The sequence below is a fragment of the Lissotriton vulgaris genome, chromosome 3_1 (assembly GCF_964263255.1).
Source record: "Lissotriton vulgaris chromosome 3_1, aLisVul1.2, whole genome shotgun sequence".
Classification (NCBI taxonomy): domain Eukaryota; kingdom Metazoa; phylum Chordata; class Amphibia; order Caudata; family Salamandridae; genus Lissotriton; species Lissotriton vulgaris.
Genome location: NC_141689.1, coordinates 1,141,726,637 through 1,141,747,177, shown reverse-complemented (window position 1 = coordinate 1,141,747,177; position 20,541 = coordinate 1,141,726,637). Strand labels below are relative to the sequence as shown.

Sequence of the window (20,541 nt, the reverse complement as noted above, 5' to 3'; positions counted from 1 at the left end):
GATAGCTGGACCGCCTCACATGCATGTGGCTTGAAGATGGTGCATTTCATGCAGCTGACTGTTGCGCATTTGGGACTGAACAGTGACTAGTAGAAACAAGACGCAGTAGGTGTATGCAGGAATTTGATCGTTGGCGGTCATTGGTAGAAGTTCTCTCTGGACCTGTGGGAGAAGTGACTGCACTTGCATGCTCCTTCGCGGCCCAGGTGCTGTAGGGTATGCTCACCAGTGGTAACCTACGCAGTTGAGTATATTCTGGGACTGTGCAATAATTACTAGGCCTCTGTAGTGTGGGTCAGTGCAAGAAACCGGAGGCAGTTCCTCAAGATGTATTTGTGCACATTGCCTGTATTACTGGTAGTTAGCTCAATTTGTACTCCGAAAGTGGCCCGCCGTGCTCGTGACTGATAGTTGCAGTTTTGGACCATGCAGGTGACTGACATCATGGACTCGTAACCGGCTTTTAAAGGTGAGTGGGGCAGTTGCACCTCTTTGCTACGAAGGAAGGTGGGGGCAGGTGTCCTTCCTAGGCCTGTGCGGTGACATGCGCAGTTGCCGCTGCTGGCCTGTGCTGGAGACTGGCAGAAGTTGCACTTTATGGGCCTGTGGATGCTGTGCCGGTGTCTCGTGGCTGTGCTGCCTGGGCCTCTGCACGTAGCAGCAGTGCTTTGTTCTTGGCCTCATCAGGTGTTTAGTGGTAGTTGTCAAGTCACGATTATTATGATTTTGATTGGCGACTTAATGTAACTACTAAGCCTCACTTCTCTTCAAAAATAAAAACAGAGTACACTTCCTTTGTTTTTTATTTGACCAGTTTCTGCGGCGACTGCAGGTGCTACGTTTTTTCCGTGGCGTGTGTACTGTGACAAAACATAAACAAAACTAGGTGTGATTTAGGTTCGTGGGCATTCGTCATTTCTCAGCTGCCATAAGGATCCTGGTTCGAATCTCACCCTCAGCTCAACATCCTGTAAATCCGGCAAATGTTCCTATGCCAAAAAGAACCCATACAAACGTGTATCTAGTCTGGGTCCGTTGTAAAGCACCATTATGTTTTAACCAAACGGCAGAGAAAGCGATCGCTTTCACTTTTGCAATCGCTTCAAAAACAAAGGAGCCCGCGCCACTGTGAGCAATGGCCTATTGGTGTCCATTACGCGCACCAAGCACGTAATAGACACCAATAGGCCATGGGCGGAGCAATGCCCCTGCCTCTGGCCAATTGCGTGCAGTCTTTCATAAAAAGACGCACGCTATGGCCAATCGGTAGCACAAAAGGAATCGCACACGCACAAGCGTGTGCGAATCCTAGGTCAGCTTGAATACCCCGTTTTTTCACCTACTAAATGTTTCGCACTGCGCAGTGCACCGCTAGCGGAAGAGACCTAAAAAAGGGGATGGGAGGAATGCTTGCAATAGGTCTGACCACTGCCAGGTGCCCAGTTGCTATGTTAGCATTCTAACCCATCGTTTTTTTGCCCCGCAGGCTACCTCAGTTTGAGCCCTGGGGAGAGGACGTGGTCTGACAGCGAGATTGCTTACTTTACACATGGGAAACCAAGGTTCGAGCCTCTGGGTCGCAACCACATCCTGTGATTCTGAGCAAAACACTTAATTTCCCCGTGTCTACCAAAAATATGAATGTGTCCTTGTGAAACGCAACCAGTGCTCATGTAAAGAGCTACAATATCTTCGGGTCGGGTTCGCGCTACATAAATCTGCAACAACAAAAAAAACAGCCAATGCTTAATGTGAGCCTGCGGTCACCAGCACTTATTTTTGGGGACAGGCAGTTATTTTGCTACAAAAGAGTGTAAAAGACAGAACAACAAAACAAAGCTGAAAGACAGAGGAGGAGGAAGATAGAAAAACATTAATTAACGAGGAATGCAGGAGTTGTAAGAGTAAGATAAACGGTCAGTGAGTGTCTGGCAGTGGACAGAAGAAGGCTGAGGTGAGTTCAAGTCTAAGTAGCCTTGGTATTTGGGGTGCTGACATTTAATTGCACCGGCCGCAGGCTTCATAGCAGAGCTTTGGGCTCCTGCACTCATTCAATTACAAATTAAGCACTGGATCCAGCTTAATGGGAATCGGTCTTGACCCTGCTCTAATAGGAGCAATCCAACCCAAACTGCCAGGTCAGGAACACAGCGGTACGAAAGGGGGTGGTGATGGACGGAGCATCTGACCAAATCAAACACTCACACCCAATCAACAGATCTGGGTTTAATCCATCACCGTTCTTTAGCCCACTCTGCCACCCCAGTTCAGACATAGCCATATGCAAATCAGTCTGATCCTGTGCCTCATGGTAACAGTCCAGCCCGAACTGCCAAGACATGCCTTCCCTGGACCGGAAACAAGCTTATTAGGACCGGTTTCTGGCATTCCAGCCGTCTTAAGCCAGGCTTGCTTGAATCCAGTGGCAAAGTGAGCAAGGGACTCACGTCTGAGCATACCCTGCCAACTTATGGTGAACAAAGCGGTACAAAAGGGAGTGGTGATGGACGGAGCATCTGAACCAATCAAACACTCACACCCAGTCAACAGATCTGGGTTTAATCCATCATCGTTCTTTAGCCCACTCTGCCACCCCAGTTCAGACATGGCCATATGCAAATCAGTCTGACCCTGTGCCTCATGGGAATAGTCTAGCCCGAACTGCCAAGCCATGACTTCCCTGGACCGGAAACAAGCTTCCTAGGACTGGTTTCTGGCATTCCAGCCGTCTTCAGCCAGGCTTGCTTGAATCCAGTGGCAAAGTGAGCAAGGGACTCATGTCTGAGCATACCCTGCCAACTTATGGCGAACAAAGCGGTACAAAAGGGGGTGGTGATGGACGGAGCATCTGAACCAATCAAACACTCACACCCAGTCAACAGATCTGGGTTTAATCCATCACCGTTCTTTAGCCCACTCTGCCACCCCAGTTTAGACATGGCCATATGCAAATCAGTCTGATCCTGTGCCTCTTGGGAACAGTCCAGCCCGAACTGCCAAGCCATGCCTTCCCTGGACCGGATTCAAGCTTCCTAGGACCAGTTTCTGGCATTACAGCCATCTTCAGCCAGGCTTGCTTGAATCCAGTGGCAAAGTGAGCAAGGGACTCACGTCTGAGTATACAAAGCCAACTTATGGCGAACAAAGCGGTACAAAAGGGGGTGGTGATGGACGGAGCATCTGAACCAATCAAACACTCACACCCAGTCAAGAGATCAGGGTTTAATCTGGGTAAGGTGCAGGGCGACTGGTGTCGCCCTGCACCTTACATAAGCCGAGATGACATTCAGGCTGTTGGTGTTAAAAAGAAAATTGCTTCCAAAGTGTTTCTCGCAATCTATTGACAGTAAGAAGTATAAGGTTTGGTAGGGAAGAGACCACAATAAAATAGATGGTTTTGTCTTCTCTTTCGTAAGTGTGGGGTGGTGCCCTAAATTCTCAGATAAACAGTACATAAGGCCTGGAGCTGCATTGTCTTTGCTACTGGTAACCATGGGTAGTGAATGAGAAGAGAAGCGTGGAACCTGCGGGACGCAGAAAGCTGTCAAGGACTGATGCTCCAGATGAGTTGAACAATAGATGAGAGATAATGGGACAAACCCAGGTGAGTAGGATTTTTACAGTCAAGCCAAACTCTTACAATGGCTATTGTAGCTGCTATGGGGTCAGATTGAGCTAAAAGGCTAGAATTGTCCTTACAACGCTATGGTGAAAAAGTATAGCACATTGCCAACTTGATTTAAATCTTCAATTAAAGGATGAAGGTTTGAAGGCGGGATTTCTGACTTTCCCCACTAGAACATCATACTTTCCCAACGCACAGGGCCAAAAAGTCAAGCCATAGTGCCAATGCAGCCAATGCCAACAACCACAGTCATGGTCCAGTTACAATTTAATATGAGATAGTGACTTCTGATGCCTGTCCTTCAACTCATTCATGCCTAGGTCGAGCCTACGGGTGATGGCAGACACATGACCTCTCACTTGCGGGAGATTCTGGGTGTCATCTCCAGACATAAAAAATAGGACATCATACAAGTGGACGAGGAGAGGCAGAGACACAACACAGACATTGAAGACATCTGGTACCAGCATGGAATCTTGGGTTATGTCAAGAACTGGACGCTGAGTTTTAGACTGAGGATAGGGCAACTCCCCACAGTAGAAAAAGTGCCAACCTGCACAGAATACTTCATGTGAAAGGTTTCCCAGTTAAAAGGGAAAATCAACCTAGGGAAAAATCTCCCTTGTCAATCTTGTAGCTACATCCACAGAAAGCCAAGCACCGTTCTGGTGACAAGGACATCCATCCATCCATGCACTGAGTACTGCATCCTACAACACGCTGCAATGTCTTCTTTTAGATGTTCACAAGTTCTGGTAAGCTCTTGACATAGATGAAACTGGTTATGCAAGTGCCAGAGGACAAGTCCAAGAGATCAGGAGCAAAATACCACCTAATGATCTTTAAATGTGAAAGACCTACATTGATTAAAAATTCATCCTTCCAGATCAGTCTTTTTCCGATGGATTAGCTTAATGTTACGGGAGACATTGACAAAAGCTGGTGAAAGATTGTATTGGACCAAAGCACAACGCAGTGGACTTCCAGTGCCGTCTACAAGTTATCATTAGATGACAGCAAAGTGATCTCTGTTCGATGATTAGGGGGAAAACTAAACTCGATGGATCCCAAAAAACTGAATTAGAAGATATCACTTTCTCCAGGATGTTCTACAGGATATTAGCATTAGATAGCAAAATGGGCTGAACCCTACTATGTTAGTGTTACTGGATTGAAAAGAAGGCAAGCTAGAGAGAACTGCCCATTTAAATTCAGTTGGGATAATGCTCAATTCTAGGGAGTAGTTTATAGTGTGTGCCAACCAAGGTGAACATTTTTGGAACAAAAAATGAAGGGCTTTGACCAGATAAGAGTCAACAAGAGAAACAGATTTTAAGTCACAGATTAAGATTTCGATGGATTCAGAATCAGTAAGTTTAGATGGAAACAAATGCACTTCTTTCTATATTGAATTCCCCACTCAAGTAAAAAAAAAGCTAATATTCCATATAAGATGTAATATTTTGTACTATTTAATCAATACAATCCCATCATTTTTTGTAAAATTGAAGAAAGAGTTGAACATCTATTGTTAAAGGTCACAGGAAAAGAAACTTCCGAAAGGATAGCAATGGCTTGAATCGACCGACATCAAGTTGTAAAACAGGAGCACTTTTATACAGGTTTTACTGAGTCCTAATATTTAAGCGGCCCCTGATGTTCAGTCAGCTTTACTGTTATTTCAAGTTTCCTAAATTGATAGATAAACGATAAGCTACGTTTTCTAAACATGCTGACAGACTTACTTCTTTGGTACTATTTAGGGACAGCAGAAATAAGTCGAGATGAATAACAAGTGAGTGTAAACTCTGGGGGCCTCATTTATGAGGCTGTGCGTCACTTTTACGCCGCCGATGCGTCACTTTTTGTGACGCAACAGTGGCGCAAAAAATGCGCCTTGTTGCACCATATTTATAAAGTGACGCATCTAGGTAGATGCGTCACTTTGTAAACCCCTGCGCCACATTATACCTGCGCCAGGTATAATGTATGCAAAGGGGGTGTTTTGACGCAAGAAAGGGTCATGAAAGTGACGCAGTGAAATCTAAAAGATTTCACTGCTCCATTTCTTGGCCGCTAATGTGTCAAAATCTTACGCCTGCTTCATGGCAGGCGTAAGACTGACGCAGGCACTAACAACATGGGACTTGCCCATGTGAAAGTACACATTGCTCGAGTTGCGTCACTTTTGTGACACACTCCAGCAATGCGTCACTTTTGCGCCTACAAATATGTCAGAAATACTGACGTATATGTAACTCCTTGCGACATGATGCTTCATATTATAAATGTGACGCATCAATCATGTCGCAAGGAGTGCGTACTGAGAAGTGATGCATCGCTGCTTTCACGCAGCGATGCATCATTTCTCATAAATGAGGCCCTGAATTGCTTAAATATAGAAGCATAGGGGAAGAGCCAAGACGTCGACCAAGATGGCCGCATAGGTGCCCGGCTCCGCCGCATGCCCTCTCGCTCCCTAACATCCTGGCATTGATCCTGCACCAAACCCCCATCTCCTTGCAGCTGAGACGACGCGGTGCTCAACCGCGCAATTCCGAGCTTGCGATCGCCCCGGATGACCGAGTAGCGTCAACGCAAGGATTGAGGCCTGAGCCGGTTGTACTCCGGGGCCTGAAGTAGTGACGCTGCCGGCGGCGAGATGAACAACAGCGGCAGTGGCTGGGCAATAAGGACCGGTGAACCCCGACGGGAGTTGCAGTTCGCTCGATTTTGCCGGCGGCCACAGGCGAACATCAGGCAAGTGCCCCGAGCATCGTAACGTTCTTTGGCTGACTCTCTCTGCAGTGGCTGCCCCGGGAACTGACGGTAGTTTTAACGCCCGTATTGGATTTCGTCGATGGGCTGCCCGGGGGGACCTGGTTTTCGGCGGCGGTAACCAGTGTCGTATTACGGATCCCTTCCCTCTGCATGGCCGGTGAGATGTCTGTGGCGCTAAAATACGGAATGCTCTGAAGGGCTCCGTCACAATCGCAACATCTGCTGCTAAGGGGTAAAGTGACCCAGAACGCACGACACGATGTGTACCCTCCAGTCCGGGGGGCCCCTAGGGGCGAGGAGCGTTCCAACGACTGAAAGCGGAGAGAGGGAATACACCCTGAGAGATGTCCTTCTGGCTATTGAGGACTGCCGCACCTCCCTGGGCCGTGGACTGCTGGCCATCCCGGACTCCCTGGTGGTTATTGCTCCGGGTACGACGCCGGAGGGCGCGGATGGGACTGTGATGGGTTGTTCAGCCGGCTATGCTCACTCTGTGGCTACTGTAGACTCTCAGAGGTATAAAGGGCTGGACCCTGATAACAGTGAGTACATCGGCCATATTTGCACGACGGACAATTCCTTTGTTTCCCTGACTCGATTGATAGCTGCTGACCGACAAAGCCAGACACTTCCACTATCAGATAGCGACTACTGGAGAAGAGGTGTCGTCATTGTGGGGCTGTCCACACAGAATACTCGAGTGGCTCTTAACCACTTCCATGCTCATGACGAGCTCAGCTCGTCATGAGGCACAGTTGAGCTGTGCTGATGACGAGCTGAGCTCGTCATGAATACATGAGAATTCCGATTTTCAGCACAGGGGAAAAATAACCACATCAGCGATGTGGTTAAGAGGCAGTTATGGCCGCCAGGTTCGTCTGCCGGTGGAACTGAGGAGTTGGGGACTGTGTTTACTCATGCTCGAACTGGCCAAGGATGACCGGGGCTTGATTGCTCTACTACGTTGGTGATTCCGGTGATGATGCGGGACTCGGTTTGGTTTTGCAACTGTGGGGGGGATGTGATGGACAAGTTAAGATGCCCGCTTTCTTCTTGGGGCGCTTACACTCTCTTCTGAGACGTAGTGGGGTGGAGAGGGGGTGGGACTAGGGGGCGGGCGCGAGGGCTCCTCCTCCATTTTTTCCCATAGTCAGGGTTTTTCTTTGTCGGGGCGACAGGCATGCCCATAGGGGGGGGGTAGGCCGTAGCCTTCTGCTGGTATGCAGGGTGGGGGGTCGGGGGGATGGGGGCTTTGTTTTCCTTTCTCTTTTGTTTCTATGGCCTTTCTTCTCTTTTGCTGTTCGTTTTTTTTTAAAAAAAATTCTTCTTCCTTTTTTTTTATTTTTATATACCTTTGACCTGATGGGGGCTTAAGTCCAGTTCGTTCTGGGAAGAATCTTGCAATGTGCGCTTAATGTTTTTACAGTGATTGTTGATCTCATGGGTGGAACGCCGAGTTAGCGCAGTTAATGTATGCTTGCATATTTTGCTTTTTGTGTTTTTGAGTCAACTTTCTAATCGTTTCACGCTGAATGCCTACATCCTGCTACATAGCTTGCTAGATTGTATGTTCTTAAGACCCTCATTCCCTTATTATAAAATGGAGTACTCTCACATCCTGCTAATTCGTGGACACGCTTTGATATGAATCCTGATTTTACGATTTGCTACAACCTAGGACCGGCTGTTGTTGTACTGTGCTCACTTAGCTTTGCATGATCTTGATTATGTCTAGCGCCGGCCCTAAGGGTTGTAGGCTCATGTCTGTATCTTTCTGAAGCAATATATATGTGGTTCTCCAAATAAAAAAAATTCAACAAAAAAAAATATAGAAGCATAGAAGAAAAACAAGCTGATCAAGCAATATATCAGGGTACTCTCAAGGCCAACCCAGCAAACACATTTCTGTTTATTAATGCCTAATAAGTCAAAATAAACTTTTGAGTGGTCATAACAAGTAGGAGAACATGATCAGCCACATGCATCATTAGAAATTGCATTCGCAAAACGTGCGAATCCCAAAATTCGCTCGTTTGTGAATGCAATTTCAACTTCTGGGATGTATCATGTTGAAAGTGTTTTTACGCAATTTAAGGAATCGCTATTTTTTTGCGATTCCTTAAAAAAATCGCAAATGTAAGTAATCACAGAATTTTGGAAAAAAAAGTGCATGCATCAAAAATCGCAATTAGCGATTCCTTAAAAAATCGCAATTTGGAATTCTTATTTTTAGGTTTAAATCTTTTTATTATTGAAGGACAGTGCAACGCAATACAATAAGTATTATAGCCATACAAGGTACATGTATTAATTGTCAGCGGGGCGTGAGGTTCAAAGCAATACTAGTAATAACAGCAATGTCCATCCTGTCGGGAGAGAAAATGCACTGAACCAAGAAGATATCAGAATAAGAAAAAACCAAGAAAAACTTCCCCCTCACCCTTAGCCCAACACAACCCTCCAAACCCTCCCCCTTCCCCACCCTGTCCAGAGCTCCCAACAGTCTCTCTACAGCTCATTCGTTCCAGTATTGAGTGTCTCTCGCCTCGAGTACCTCAAGAGTCTTTAGCTATGGGTGCCGTAAGACGCAACAATCTGAGATATCTAGGACAGGTTATCTCCGTGAATTCGGTCAGCAACAGGGCTCTAAAAGGCTGCCAGAGTTTCTCAAATTGGTCCCCCTTCCCTGCTGCAGTGAGAGACAGTTTTTCCATACCCAACACATGCCACATCCTGTGGAGCCAGCCTGCAGTGGTAGGGATGTTGGTGGTGTGCCAGTGTGTGAGGATGTTCTGCAGAGCAGACCCAAGGGCTATGGCCATTTGACGGCCCCTACGAGAGCGCAGTGGGTAGGTTAATGCATTAGGAAGGCCCAGCAGAACATAAGCAGGAAAGCGGGGTATTTCTGTCTGGAAGTGTACGTCTACTTCATCTAATATGTGTGCCCAGTATGATTGGATGAGCGGGCATTCCCACAAGATGTGTACCAAGGTTCCGCTATGCCCACAACCCCTCCAGCAGAGCTTGTCCTTTGAAGGATCCATTTTGTAAAGCCTCTCGGGGTGTAGTACCAGTATGTAGATATTTTTGTGAATGTCTCGGTGAGTCCCGTGTGGTATGCTGAATTTCGGACCCTATAAGCAATGTTCCCCCATTCCTTGTGGCTTAGTGGCCTACCTAGTTCTTTCTCCCATCGGGCCCTGCCCGGATTGTAGATGTGTGTGGTTGGTGTCTGAATCAGTTTATAAAGGTCTGAGATGAGCTTGAAGTTCGACGTGCGTGAGAAAAGCCACCGTTCATACGAAGTGAATTTCTTAGTAGCCGATTCTCGAACTTGCGGCTGCAACGCCCAGTGACGCACCTGCATAGAGGTTGGCCGGCCTATAAGCTCGTCGTAGAAACGGTATCTCCTGCAACGGGCGCCCCCCACCGCCTGATCCTGAAAGAGCCAGTGTTTATCGGACTCCCACTTGCTCCACTCCACTAAATAGCACAATTGCGCTGCTTGGTAGTATTTATACAGATCAGGAATGCCTAAACGTCCTTCCTCTGGGGCCAAGGTAGCAAGTGTTCTCTTCAACCTGGGTTTCCAACCTTGCCAAACAAATTGGGCTAAGTCCGATTCGGTTTGCCGTATCCAGCCTGTTGGAGGCCGAAGTGGAAGGGTACAAAAGAGGTATAAGATTTGCGGCAGGACGGTTATCCTGACCGCCGCAATGCGACCCAACCAAGATAGGGGAAGATGTCTCCACCGGTCCACCTCTCCTCGAATTCGAGTGTGTAGAGTAGTGTAGTTGACAGTGGCCATTCTGGCCAGGGTCGGAGCGAGTTGAATTCCCAAGTATGGGACCGTATCCGTAGCCCATAGAACAGGGAGAAAGGTCTGTAGATAAGCTCGTGTCGGGGCTTAAGGGACAGGTCCAATGCTATAGATTTGTCCATGCTCATCTTGAATCCGGACACCGTAGCAAACGCCTTAAGTTCAGTAACGCGCGCCCGTAACGCCGAACGCGGATGGTCCAGGGTAAGTAGGACATCATCCGCATAAAGACTGATGGTATGAAGATCGTCACCGAATTTAATGTCAAGAGCATCCAGACGGTGCCGAATCCGATAGGCGAGGGGTTATATATACAGGGGGAAGAGGAGTGGCGCCAATGGGCACCCCTGCCTCGTCCCTCTCTCGATGGGAAACGCGGACGATGTGTAGCCATTAACTCTCACCACTGCAGAGGGCGCATTGTAGCAGTTGAAAATTAGGGTCCGAATCTGGCCAGTACCATTTCCAGGTAGGGTTAGTGAACGCGGTCGAACGCTTTCTCAGCATCGACCGCCAATATCATGTATTCCCCAGGTATTCGGGAGGCTTTTTCGATCAGGTGAACTACTCTCTTTGTGTTGTCGACTGTTTGTCGGTGAGGGACAAATCCCGCTTGATCGTGGTCTGCTAGGCCTGGCAGATGGGAGGCTAGACGCGTCACGAGTATGCTGGTGTACAATTTGAGGTCAACATTAAGGAGGGAAATCGGCCGATATGCCCCGCATTTAGCTCTGTCCTTCCCTGGTTTTGGGATGACCGAGATGGAGGCACGCAGGAGATTCGGTGGGATAGCCCCTGGATCAGCGAACGAATTAAATAGGCGGGTGAGGAACGGCGCCAGGGTGGTGCAGAAGGTCTTGTAAAAGGAGGAGGAGTAGCCGTCTGGCCCAGGTGCTCTCCCCGCTTTGAGGCGTGCGATTGCAGCGACTACCTCCTCAATGCGGATGTCCCTCTCTAGCCATTCCGAATGTTCCGGTGCAAGAGATGGGAGTATAACCGAATCCAAGTACTGTGTTGCGGCAGTGACATTCGGAGGCATGCCCTCATAGAGTTCAGCATAAAAGTCTTGGAACGTCTCCGCTATTTGCGCATCCTCTGACACGATAGACCCATCAGTGCGAGTGATTTCTTTCACTTTCTGAGGTTGTCGCGCTATTCTGAGCCGATTGGCCAGTAACCGCCCGCACCGATCCCCGCCGGTGTAATAGGCATGCTTCAGTCTCAGTGCCGAATATTCCGCACAGTCAGTATCTAGAGCCGCAAGGTGAGCCAGTGCTACCTTAAGTTGTTTCCAGACTCTCTGGGCCCCTGTCCGTTGGTGCATGTGTTCGAGTTCCTGCACTTTCAAAGTGAGTTCCTCTCTTTTTTCTTGTCGCATTCGGTTGTCGGCTGAGGAAATTGCAATGAACTCCCCCCGAAGGACTGCCTTCAATGCGGCCCATTGGGTCGCTAGCGTGGTGTCTGAGTTCACATTGTGCTGTAGGAAGTCCTGTATGGATTCCTGAACCTGTTTCACCACACCCTGTCTGTGTAAAAGCGTGTCGCGGAGTCGCCACACTCTGGGAGATGGGAGAGACGGCGGGGTGGTGACCGTCATGGAGACCGGGGCGTGATCCCGTAGCCTATCAGTGCATGTGGTAGAGAGGCTTCCAGTATGGTAGGTACGTGGATTAGACCGATCAGGGGTTGCATCAAACACGATATTCAAATCCCCGCCTATTATAAATGTGTCTGTCCGAAGTAACCACTATTTCTGTGAGGACAGTGAGTAAGAATTTCTCCTGACCCTCATTCGGACTGTACAAAGAGCCTATTGTGAAAGTCACTCCCCCCAGGACAATGCGGTACGCCAGGAGCCTGCCCCTCAGCTCTGCTATTTTGGGGAGGACTTCCCCCTTGAAGTGTCTCGCTACGAGGAGTGCTACCCCAGCAGTTTTGGTGGTCCCGCAGGAGAAGTATTGTCCCGGGAACGGTCGCGAGCGAAGCCTGTGACAGTCCCGAGCCAGCAGGTGCGTCTCCTGGAGGAGGCAAATATCCGCGTGTGTGTTTTCCAAAGAAGAGAGGATCGCCAGTCTTTTAACCGGGTTGTTGAGCCCCCTCACGTTTAGTGTCAGTACCTTAAAGGTGTTAGGCATCTCGGTGTGTGAGGTAGTGGGATGAGGCTATGACATCTGGCAAATGACCCATGGCACTGGGGGGAGAAGGATCCCCTCCTGTTGGCGACTTCCAGGTAGTGTTGAGGCGTGACCATTGTGTGTGTGCAAGAATTGAGCTCTGGACTCCCCCGACCCCTCCCCAACTCCCACCCGTCTCCCCCCCTAACCCCAACTGGCAACTACCCGAAGAACAATATTGTCCTGGACCGGTCACAAGTTCGTGCAGGCCCATAGGTCAGGTGTGTATTGGGAAACGTGGCACCAGCGACCTTTGCAGCCCCCCGTCAGCCCCCCACAGACCCGCTAAAGAAGAAGGCTAAAGAAAGGAAAACCCCCTCCCCCTTACATTCAGCTCAAGGAAGATTTGTGTTCCGAGGCCGTAGTATCCTTGGAGACCTCCTGGAGGGCGGCTTCTCGCTCCTGTGCCACCAAGGCTGGGTCCGGCTTGTGGATAGCTTTAGGCGACCTCCTTCGCCGTACGCGCTGCCAGCCCTTTCCTGCTGATCGAGAGGGCCCCCTCTGTCATGAGTCGTCTCCACCCGGGTTGCTTGCACAATCGTCTGCCAGGTCAATTCCCAAAAGTGCACAAGTGTTCTTCAAGGATTGTAGTTGCTGTAGGACTCCGTTCCACTTGAAGACGAGACTGAAGGTGTGGCCCCAGGAGTATTGGATTCCTTTGTCCTGTAGGAAGGCCGTAGCCACTTTGAAGGACCTTCTTTTCTGCAAGGTGATCGCCGAAAGGTCTTGAAATAGCACCACTGGGTGCCCTTATTAGCGGAGCGGTTGTTTCCGGCGTGCTTCCCGCATGATGCGCTCCTTCAGCAGGAAGTCGGGGAGGAACGCCAGTATATCTGGAGGTGGAGCGTCTGGTCGGCATGCGAGGCCCATCCTATGTGCCCTGTCAATGCGAATGGCAAAGTCTGCCCTCTCCCTCAGTATGTCCCTAAAGAGGCCCTGCAGGTAGGCAGTGATATTGTTTTCCTCCGCTTTAGATGGCACGCCTCGGACCCTTATATTATTCCTCTGAGAGCGGTTTTCAAGGTCCTCCGCTTGGGCCTGCAAGTCTAGTTGTTGCTCCTGGAATCGCAGCACCTCCTGTTGTAGGTGTACCACTTCCCCGCATCGCGACTGCTCCACGTCTTCGACTGCCGCTACTCTTTCTCCCAGGCCGTCCATGTCGCACCGCAGTTCCCGATGTTCGCTTGCCATGTCTTGCCGAAGTGTCTGGATGTCGTCTCGCAGTGATTGAAGGAGGGATTCCATAAAGGCCTTGGTGATTGGGGCGCACCCTTTCTCCCGCTCGGTCGAGGCTTTGACCTGTGCTGCTCCTGACGGACTCCTCTCACCCTTGGCGGGTCCCTTTGCTAACATCTCCGGTATAGTGCGGCCGCCCCGTCCTAGCTCCCCGACATGGAGTGAGTGCACGGGCTTGCTTAGTGGAGTGGCTGTGTGTCTGCATTTCCAGGGCACCGTGGGGCCCCCCACCACGTGAGGAACTGGACCACCAGGAGTTCTCGCCCCTCCGACCCCTCTGGTACCACGCTGTTCCACTGCTGTCCACTGGCCGCCTTTGTTCCTCGGCCCCCGATTCCCAGGGGGTTACTCTCCGGCTTTCCCCGGTGGGGTCCGGCTAGGACATGCGGCTGCGGGCTAAATGTCTCTTTCTCTGGCCTCCTCCTTCCTCCCGGTCTCCTATCCGCAGGCAGCGGCGCTCCTTAGTGCTTCGCAGCTGGCCTCTGTCTCACTGTACGACCCCTGACGGGTACAGACAGCATCCGGAGGGTCAGGGCTTGCTCGGCCGCCCAATTTCTAAGGCCTGTGGTCTCCCCACGCTATGTTTGGCGCTCTCTTCGGTGAGGGCCGCTGCTAGGCTGGGATCAAAATCGTCGCGAGGGCGCCCCTCTCACCTTCTCACTCCGCTCCGGAGTCCATCTAGTGCCTGAGGGCCGAAGTGGTCGCCTGTCGCAGCGTGTCTGTAAGGCCCCTCACCGGCTTCACCAGGGCCTCTCGCCCTGCTGCCGCGTCCCCGGCTGCGCTGCTCCGGAGCTAGGCCCGAAAGCCGGGGCCTCGATTTTGGCGTCCCCGGCAGCTGCCACCGTCGCGGCCGGAGTCGCGCTCCACAGCTCACCTCTGGCTGCTGGGTCGCCTACGCCGTCTGCTGCAAGGGCCCGATGTGCCCTCGTTACCGGTCCCTGTGCCTTCGAGGGTAGGTCCCCACTTCGGGCAATCGCGGAGTCTGATCTCCGTCAGCACCTCTTCGGGGATGGTGCTTCTGGGAAAGCTATGGCACCGGGGCTCCGTCACAGGTCCTCCAACTCGATCGAGGGAGGTACTGCTATCCTCGGACTCTGAGCGGCGGGTTTCAGCTACAGGGGAAGGGATTTGATGCTAAATGTGGGTCGATTACGGGGCCTGGGCCAGGAGCTTCTCTGACTCGCGTCTGCTCCGGTCGCCATCTTGGCCACTCCCCCGAATTCTTATTATTAGAAGAAGTCAGACCAGGTGGTAAATTTTACAAAAACAATCAATGCAGGTGAAACTCATTTGGAGTGCATTTAAGGGGCTCCACAATGCATCAAAGACTGTTTCACAATGGCAGCACTCATTGTCGTGGCACGTAGGTTGAAGTTGAGAGCAGCAGCAATGAGGAGAAGGATGGTTCATGAGAGAATTTTTAGAGTGCGCGTCGCCTTACAAGGCCAGACAGAGGCAGAAATCTATGATATGTATAGGCTAAATGCTGACTCAATATTAGATTTGATAGATGAATTGGACCCAATCTTGCAGGGACATACACGTAGGACACAAGCCATACCTACCCATGTACAGGTATTGTGTTCCCTACACCTCCTTGCCTCGGGGTCCTTCCAGGGTGACATAGCCATTGCTGGTGGTGTGTCCCAGAGTTCCCATTAACGTTTTTTGAATGATTTTCTCAATGCCATGTAGCAAAGGATAAGGCATCACATTACATTTCCAAGCACACAACAGTAATTGCTTCAAAAAAGTTAGATTTCTACAACATGGCACATTTCTCCATGTCATTGGCTGCATAAATGGCACACATGTTCCCATTTGTCCCCCATCTGAAAATGAGTACATCTACCGCAACTGGAAATGTTACCATTCTCTTAACATTCAAGCAATTTGCAATTCTAAAACTATCATCACTGACTTAGTTGCAAGTTACCCAGGAAGTGCCCATGATTCTTATATTTTTAGACATAGTGCCATCCACACACGACTGCTTGCTGGAGATTTTGGAGATGGATATTTGCTTGGTAAATATATTTCATTCAATTGTTACTACTCTCTGTACCATGCTGTCCCATTTTACTCATACTTTGTATCCTTCATTCCCCCATTCCATAGGTGACAGTGTATATGCTGTGAGGTCATTCATACTCACACCCTATCTTAATCCAGCAACCCGTAAAGGACAGCAGTACAACCATGCGCACATAGCAACCCGCAATGTAATAGAGAGAACTTTTGGTGTTCTGAAGTCTAGGTTTCGCATACTACATAAGACAGGCGGAGCATTACAATATCGTCCAGATGTTTGTTGTAAAATCGTTGCAACATTTTAGCCACTAGGAGAGCCTAGAACTGGAGGTGGAGGATGTACTACCTAACATTGACAACCAGCCTCAACAACCTCACCCAAGATTACATGACCAGAAGCAGCAGAGGGGAGGAGAAGGGCAGAGATAAATCAACATTAATTTTAACAGAGGTAAGAACCACACAACTCAATCTTGTGCAACACTTTAATCAATTTATTTTTCAATGTTCATCAAGGTTTCATGGTACTCAGGACATCTTTCTGCATGCATTGTTCTGATAGCAAATTGTATGGCATTTACTTTTTTCAATCATAGAAATGCTTTTATCTTCAGACGTCCTCCAAAACTCAGCCACGTATTTTCCTAAGTCACATACTACCTTTTGCATCCTCGCACCCCTAATGCCTTGCCTGCAAATCTCACATCGCCCATGGTTATGCTGCTTGCATTGTCTTGCTTTCTGGAGCTACGGCGTCCACCAGGAACAGCAAGTTCCAGTTGGCTACTGACATTTGCACATCCATCACTACCCCCAACTGGTAGTATGTTTGCAGTTGCTTTATCATTTTGTATTTTATCTACAATAATCTTCAGTGTCATTATTCCTCTTGCAATCTCTCCACAACATTGTGTCATCTCTAAACATATAAGAAGCTTATCAATGTTCGTACAGACCTCCTCCTGGGAGTGAGGGATCAGTGGGTGCGTGACGGGATAGAGATTGACGACGAGGATTGGCAGAGTGCGGTTTCTTCCCCAAAGGAGGTCGCTATCTCTTCCCGTCTTCGGTTGGTGCAGCTGAAAATCTTGCACAGAGTCTACGTCACTGGCCCTAGACTTATACATATGGGACACTCTGCTGATGGCCTCTGTAGGCGCGGCTGTGGTGCCCTCGCCACATTTATGCATATTATATGGGAATGTGATGCAATAGCTTCTTACTGGCGGCGCATGCACTCGATTATGAGGGGTGGAAGTGCATGCAGAAGCCAGAAGATGCCTCCTGAATATATGGGGCCCGACAGACCACAACGTGACCCAGACCCGATGGGTGACCCTGGGCAATATAGTTGCGAAACGGGACATCGCACAAAGGTGGGGAGCCACAACGGCTCCGATGGTTGTACGGTGGAAGGCCAATATGGATTGGTGTATGTTCCGGGAAAAGACTGTGTATGTTGCCAGGGGTAAGCCTAAAAAGTGGCAGAAAATGTGGGGGGCTTGGAACGAATACAGGGGTGGCATTTGCGTACCTCAAGAATCTGCTCCACATGAAGAACACTTGTCACCGTAGCCTATGGTTCCAACTGGAGACTTTATACTCTGCTATCCTGTGTTTCCCTCCCCCAGCATTCCTAGTATCCCTATTATACTGATTATTACTGTGTTCTCTGTGCTTGACCAGCCCCCTCATTACGCCTCACTGTAATTTAACTTCATTGCCTTCTTCATTGCGCCAGTTTCGGCGCTCCTTTCTTTTCCTTCTCTCTTTCTCATGTTTCTTATATAAAATTTGAAAATAACCTTCATTTGTTCTTAAGTACTGATTCTGCACTTTGACTTACTGTGGTCCGCTCTGCTGCCTCGCCTCCGGGATGTAAGGCTGAATAGCTGTGTGCATTTTTTTAAAATAAAGGTTTTAAAAAATTAAAAAAAAAAAAAAAAAAACATTGTGTCATCTCCTTTTGCATGGCAACTGTATGCTTGGTTAACTGTGCAGTAGTGCTGGACAGACGATTCATTGCCCTGGTGTGACCCTGCTTGCTGGTCAATGACCTATTATGCATACTGGCACTTCCTACTTGCTGTGCTTGTATAGCTGTACACATTGTTTCCATGGCTGTTGCCATACGGTCAAGTTTCTCAGATGACGCTCTATGAGCTATTTCTATTACATTTGTCATGTGAGTCAGACTGTTGTGTATAGCACCAATATCATGAATGATGTGAATAAGTTTGCCCTTCATAACACGTATGTCTTTCCCTTGTAGGCGTTGGACTTACAGGAGTTTTAACTCCACAACACTGGCATTGCTAACATCTTCTACTGCTGGTCTATGTTGTAATGGACGTGCCCTGCGCCTATAAAATTGTTGTATCCTATTCCGCCTGCTCTGCTGTGTGTGTTGGGTTGCTGGGGTTTGAGCAGTCTGATTCTTGGGTATGGACATTTGTTTCTTCATCACTCTCTGAGTGCATCAGTTGGCGCACTCTGTTTCTTTGACTTTTTGGCTGTATAGTGGGTGAAGAAGTGGCTGATTCATTTTTATTAGTGTCCTGTTCTGTATCTATGATTAAAAAAGTGCAAACAGTATGTTACTTTTGCATTTTGCACTTTTTGTAGCATGAACTGAAGTAAATTTGAAATAAAAAGCACATGTTGCATGGCTAGTCTCCTATTCTAACAGTGTTGATGTGTGCATTTAATTGAAATACTCATTGCCTAACTATTTGAATTTCTGATGGTACATGGACTACAACTCCCATGATGCATTGCTTCTTTCATTAAAAGTGTTATTATGTAGTGCTATTTACAACAAACAAAATACTACATGAGGGGGACTATTAATAAGCAGCTAGGACCTCATTAGGGGTCTCTTTCACTCACATTTTAAAGACAAACATATGTATGGTCAAAGGTCAAAATAAGCTTTATTCGATATTTCAAAGAATATCATACAAGCATACAATTACAGAAAAAATATAAAACAATTCATTTGATCAATTCATTAAAATAGATAGAAATGGAAAAGTACATCGAAGAATATATTACCATTTAAAAAGAAAGATCAGGAGAACCAATCTTATCATGATTAAGAATTATTATAAAAATCTAAAAAACAATATATTTAAATAGGGCCTTGCAGAGATTTCCTAAATTTAATCAACAACTTCAAGTACTGTTCCATGATACATATAACTTCTTTATCCTCTAGCATCTGTAAGCGCTCATACGCGTCCTTGCAGGACCTCAGGCCCCATCTCTTTAGTAGGGGTTTCAATAATGTTTTCCTTAAAAAAAAAAAATAATAATAACATATGTATGAATTTTTACCTTGTGATGGGCCAGCATGCTCTGAAGTGTCAATTTCTATGACTCCAATTACTGCTTCAGTTGCAAGGGTTCCTTCCACCATGTCCTCAAGGGGGGTATTAGGCCTGTCCCTGGGTGTTCCACCACCAGTCCTTTTTGCAGCCTTAATCCGGTTTGCAATTCTTTCCTTAGCACGACTGCGCAGGTCATACCAGCATTTTTGTAAATTATTAATATCCCGGTGGGCAACCCCCACAGCATTCACCTTGGCTTGTATTGCAAGCCACAGTTTTCTCTTGACTCCTTCAGGCACCTTCAAAGATTGCTTCCCAAAAAGCTGGTCCTGCCTCATAGTGACCTCCTCAATCAGTATTTCCAGCTCCTGGTCACTAAATTAAATTTTTCTTCTCCTGGCATGCAGGTCTTCTCCAGCATTTTCTGAGGCCATTTCCCCTTCTGCTACAGACAAACACACTGCTCCAGTTGCTCCTAGCAGAGCTCCAACTGCCAACTGCCACTCCTGTAGTTCAAACAAGGGTACAGGTGTTGTGTAATTAGTCTCCTGGCTTCCTGGGTGTGATGTCATTTGAATGCATCAATTTGCGAATTCGCAATCAAAGAATCGCATAAATCGTGCGAATCCGTAAAAATTGCAATTTTTACCGATTCGCAAACAAAATAAGAAAAATTTGATGCATTTTATTTTGTGATTCTTTATTTGCGATTCCTTATTTTTCGCAAATAAGGAATCGCAAATTGAAATGTTGATGCATGTGCCAGATGGTGTGTTAGAATTTTACATTTTCACCAGCACTATAGGTTTTGTGTATGTCCAAGGTTGTGGGTGTGCCAGATACAAGTAGACAAAGTCTACAAATTTCCAATTTCAAAGTAAGTCCTCCACTGGTTTTGAATTTGGGCCCACAACCCATACATTAAAATCATGGCCAGCAGCCAACAATAATGAAGAAGGCAACTCGGCTATTTGACAGGCAAATCTACTGTCAAGTTACGGAGGATACCAAATAACAACAAACACATTCTATAGGGTGAAAAACTTAACTGCAATACACTCCATTGCAATTGTAACACAGGCAACATTTCTATTCAATATAGGAAATTCCATCAATCGCCTTGTTGTTTTTGTATTTGAGGGTATAAGTGCACCAGGTTTCCTGAGACTTGGTCCTTGTGCACACTCTGTCACTGGAACAAAGCTGTACCTGGCTGAGGAGCCCATAACTAAGGCGAAACTCGTGCTGGGTTGCTTGTGTTCCAGTTCAGGGAGGACCTGGCTTGTCAGTCCGGGTTGGACTGTTCCCATTGGAGCAGGGTCAAGACTGATTTGAATAGAGCTGGGTCCAAACTGAGGTGGCACAGTGTGCAAAGCAATGATAGACTGGGATGCATCCTGAGCAATTACCAGTGACTGAGATTAATTCAAGTGTTTCAGCTATCAATTTTTGTATGCTAGTATGTCGCTCTAATTGGAATGGGTATTCCAAGACGTGGGTCCTGTGCACACTTGGTCACAGGAACTAAGCTGTACCCGGCTGAGG

At 48.0% G+C, this 20,541-nt stretch overlaps 1 long non-coding RNA gene across 2 annotated transcripts in view; it reads right to left on the bottom strand.

Annotated features, from left to right (window-relative positions):
- Positions 1-18,593: 18,593 nt before the first annotated feature.
- Positions 18,594-20,541, bottom strand: part of LOC147727574 (uncharacterized) — a 45,808-nt gene continuing 43,860 nt past the window's right edge. For both annotated transcript variants that reach the window (XR_015309492.1, XR_015309491.1), the window contains one exon: positions 18,594-19,502. This is a non-coding gene — a long non-coding RNA (uncharacterized LOC147727574). The remainder of the gene's footprint in view (positions 19,503-20,541) is intronic.